Here is a 5,078-nt window from a genome sequence, read left to right on the forward strand (position 1 = left end):
TGGATTTTGTTACCAATCTCCCTCCATCTAAGGGTAATACAGTGGTATGGGTAGTGGTGGACAGGTTTTCTAAGCAGGCTCATTTTGTACCCCTGTCCGCACTACCGTCAGCTGAGACGTTGTCCAGGTTGTTTGTGCAGCATGTGATCCGGTTGCATGGGGTACCCCTGAATGTGGTGTCTGATCGTGGTGTGCAGTTTGTGGCTAAGTTTTGGTGTGCTTTCTGCAAGAAATTAGGGATGTCTCTGTCCTTTTCGTCTGCATACTATCCTGAGAGCAATGGTCAGACGGAACGCACTAACCAATCCCTGGAACAGATCCTCAGGTGTCTAACCTATGCTAGACAGAATGACTGGTGCGATGCACTGCCGTTGGCTGAGTTTGCCTTCAATAGTCGGGTGAGTCAATCCACGGGTATGACTCCTTTTTTGATCAATTATGAGTTCAGTCCTCATTTTGGTGAGTTTTCTCGTCTGGACTTGGGGTGTCCCGGGGCTGAGGGCTCTGTTCAGCGATTACAGAATATGTGGGCAAAAGTCCAGCAGAGTATATCTAAGTCTCAGGGCAAGTATAAGTTTTTCGCAGACAGGAAACGAACACCAGGGCCCACGTTTCAGGTTGGAGACAAGGTTTGGCTCTCCACGCGAAACATTAAGTTGAAGGTTCCTTCAACCAAGTTGGGGCCCAAATTCATTGGCCCATACAAGATTGTGGAAAAAATCAATCCAGTGGCGTATAGGCTGTGCCTTCCACCCTCTTTCAAGATCCCTAACGTCTTCCACAAATCTCTACTGAAACCTTTTGAAACAGTCCGGGGGGACTCCGAGTCCGTTGCTCCTCCTGTTTTGGTCGAGGGGCAGGTGGAGTACGAGGTTGGTCATATCGTAAATTCCAGGTTGGTACGGCGGTCGGTACAATACCTGGTTCATTGGAAGGGGTATGGTCCCGAAGACAGATCCTGGGTACCGGCCCGGTTGATGCATGCTGATCGCCTAGTGCGGGCTTTCCATGCTAAGTACCCGGGCAAGCCTGGGGGTCCAGAGGCCCCCCGTTGAGAGGGGGGTACTGTCATGATCTCAGTGCGGGTTTGACTCGCACATGTGGGGTTAATGTCTGGAACCAGTGCTGATGACTGGCATTTCTGGGGTTAAAGGTTGTGATTCCAGTGCAGGCTTACCTGCACACCTGGGTCTTATGATTGTGGCCTCTCCCTGGTTCTGGGAAAGCTTCTTATAGCCTCAGGACGCTCCCATCCCCGTCAGTTATACTTTCGCCCTTGGCACAGTGTGGTGACCCCTGAGTGTGTTTGTGCTGTGTTCTGATTTATCTGATACTCTGTGTACGACTCGGTCTGTTCTCTGGATACTCCTTATTGGATTCTGCTTGGTACCTTCTATGTCTGTTTGGCTTTGACCACTGCCTGTCCCCGACTATCCGTTCTGTCTCATCCCTGGTACTTTATTGTTATCTCTGTGTATGACCCGGTTTGTCTGACTTTGAGTATTCCTGTATAGTATTTTGCCTAGCTCTGACAGCAGGATGCTAAGCCCCGCCCCCTTGCGGTCACATGACTGTAGGTCCTTCACTGTTCACTGACTTTAGCTTCTCCAGGTCCTGTTTGCTTGAACTATCCGGCCGTGTCTGACCCCGGGTTCCTCTGCAGTGTGGGTGAGTCCTTGCTCCGCGGTGACTGTACGCCGGCGCTGACAGGACCGTGACAGATTATAATTATATTTTAGGCCTGGCCATTACTCATGCAAGCACAGTGCAGAGTACAAACACAGGCTTTTTGGCACAGTACTTCTACGTGCAGGGATGTAGAGGACACTCACAGGCTTTTTGGCACAGAATTCCCACAGGTAGTGGTGCAGAGTACACACACAGGCTTTCTGGCATAGTACTCCCATAGGTAGGGGTGCAGAGTACACAACACATACACAGGCAGTACTTTTACAGGTGGGGTTGCAGATTATAAACATAGGTTTTATGATGCAGTACTCCCACAGTAGGGGGTGTAGAATACACATATGGATTTTTTGGTGCAGTACTCTCACAGGCAGGGGTACAGAGTACACACAGAGGCTTTTTGGCACAGTACTCCCACAGGTGGAGTTACAGAGTATACACAGAGGCTTTTTGGTGTAGTATTCCCATAGGCAGGTGTGCAGAGTACACACAGGCTTTTAGGCACAGTACTCCAACAGGGAGGTTTACAGAGTATACACAAAGGCTTTTTTTTTGCAGAGTGCGCACACACAGACCCTAACATTGCCCCTCAATCCAGCTGCATCTTATCCTTACACTAAACAGAGAAGAATGGCGGAAGCACATGTGATTCGGCGTTTATGCAGGTGGGGTCAGGCACAGGTAATTACTTGGCATTTGTGTGATGCCTCCGGACGAGCCCACAGCCTGTGCTGCAGCCTTTCAACAAACTTTATTAGGCATCCAAACACGAACATTAGACCACTTAAAAGTCATAAGCTCTCAATGCAAGTCTGTGAGAGCCTTATTCTGACTCTCATAGACTTACATTGAGTAGAGACTTCCAGCTCGCCCAGTAAACACTGAAGTGATCCAGCAAGTCACAACCTGCAGAAAATGAGAGATGAAGAAGGCGGTTGGTGAATATACTACTAGGGGTAGGGAGCTTTAAACTTTGGTTAATTCTTAGACAATTGACAACACTGATTCCTTCATGTTGCATTGTGTAAGTAAATTGATTGTCTGTTCTACTTAGAACTTACTTTTTTTTGCTTGTTTCCAGAGCAGACGCCATATTTTTCGCTACAAACAGGTATGATTTTCCCATTGTCATGAAAAACAAGTTGCCATTCATGGTTTATTATGTCCTTGAAGTAGAGAGAAAACAAGATTTCTTTGAACTTTATTTAATTACCTTTTAATATCGGACATATATTTAAGCCATAAATAGGAGACATTGTCCATAAATATAAGATAGGTGCTGTTAAATATTTTATATCTAAAGTAAAGTCAGCAGAGATGCTTCCAGTTTACCTGTCAAGCTGTAAATTGTAAATAATGATCATTGCTCGATATCTGTTTTTGTGTGGCTGTAAGCTGACTTATTTCTATGCTAACTGGTCATTAGCTCCCACACAAGAACTTTATGTGGGTACCCTCAGCCACTTTACAATTGGCATCATAAATTCAGAAGCATAATTTCCTGTTTTATATTAGTATTCATTCAAATTATATATATAAAAAAGAAAGGAAATATTTTGCATAAATATAATAAGTGAGAAAATGAGAAGAGAGATGAATAATAACTGATGAAGTTAAACTTTTGTAACTGCACCTTCATTATTTTCAATGGGTGTGCGGTGTACTTTTGTAATTCTGTTAACTGTAATAAAACTTTTCAAGTAGCATAAATGTTCTTTCATCAGAAATTTGTGATAGACAGAGGTCCTTGAACTCCAGGCCAGGGCCAAATCTGTAAGGCTATGTGCACACGCTGCGGTTTTTGCTGCGATTCCGCTGCGGTTTTGGCCCTGCAGAACTGCAGCAGTTCCGCAGACATGGTACAGTAACATGTAACCCTATGGGTTTTAAAAACCGCTGTGCTCACGCTGCGTTTTTTTCCGCGCGGTTTTGCTGCGGTTTATAAACCGCAGCATGTCAATTGTTTCTGCGGATTCCGCTGCGGTTTCACACCTTTAACATAGTAGAGGTGTGAAACCGCAGGGCAAAACCGCAGGACAAACCGCAGGAAAACCACAGGTCACTTTACCTGCGGTTTTACCTGCGGTTCCACACGGAAAAACCTGCAGGTGAATCCACAGCATGTGCACATATCCTAACAGGGGACCAAAATAATATGTGCAATTTAAAATCTGGCATCTAGTGATGAGCAAATCTGTCAAAATTCGAATTCTGAGGTCCCTCTAATTTAGCCAGAAAATTTGGATTTGCATCCCATTTATTCAACTCCAATTGAATAGTCCTTATTATGCTCTGGGGTTTGTCAAGTGTAGGGTGAAAAAAAAAAATAAAAAAAATAATACTCACCTTACTGCAGCTTACCCTTTAGTCTTTAACGCCACTCCCTCAGGCCTCAGCTTTACTTCTCCATTTACTTGCAACTTCCTTTTCTTTCATCTTCACGCTGTGACTTTGAGCAGTGAGTAGGCCTCTTACATCAAAATGTCCATCTCCTGAGGCACTGACTAGAGCAAGTTTTTTGACATCATAGACCAACTCAGTGCAGGAAGACTTGACACGGGGTAACGTTTTTTTGTGCGTCATTTCCGCCATTTTCGACGGCGCATGCGCGGCCGAAACTCCGCCCCCTCCTTCCTGGACATTACAATGGGGCAGCGGATGCATTGTAAAACTGCATCCGCTGCCCCCGTTGGGCAAAAGTTTCACAACGTGCGACGGTACGTCGCCCCGACGCTGGGCGACGTCCGTCGCACGACGCTAGTGTGAAAGTAGCCTAACAGAGAGACCAGAGGGAGCAGTGTGTAGGTTGGAATGGATGGCTGTGGCAGCTGGACAATTGAGTGGCAAGGTGAGTATTATTCTTTCTTTTACATCTTTCCTGACCATCTACAAATCAGCAAAAATTGAAGCTGGTTGTAAAATTTGAGTGGAGTTCCACTAGCCTCAAACCGATTTTCTCTACTGGTAATAATGGGAAGTGCACTGGTAAGTCTGAAACATGCTTCTCCTGCCTTTTTGTGTGTTGAGGGATGGAAACTAAGTCTATATCTATGCCTGATGTGTCTTCTTCCCTGCAGTTTTGTTCTTGGCACAGTAGTTTTGGCCAAGCAGTTAAGGGAAAGGAGCCATCAAAAAAATTAAATTTAAAAAATAAATTTTTTAATTTATTTTTTTAATATTATAATTTCTTTTTAATTAAGTAAAATATGAAAAAGTATTTTAAAAGGTTTGGTATTTCTGCTTTTAAACTCTAGTGGGAGCAACTGCTGAAATTTGCCATGAACATCTGGTGTAGTGATAGCTCACATTATAACTGCAGTAAATGTGGACTGGATCTGCTCTCATGTGCCTGACATCACTTCTCCACTCCTCTTCTGGGTGTTTGCAAAACG

Source organism: Dendrobates tinctorius, unplaced genomic scaffold (assembly GCF_039654945.1).
Source record: "Dendrobates tinctorius isolate UK_male_01 unplaced genomic scaffold, ASM3965494v1 ptg000004l, whole genome shotgun sequence".
Classification (NCBI taxonomy): Eukaryota; Metazoa; Chordata; class Amphibia; order Anura; family Dendrobatidae; genus Dendrobates; species Dendrobates tinctorius.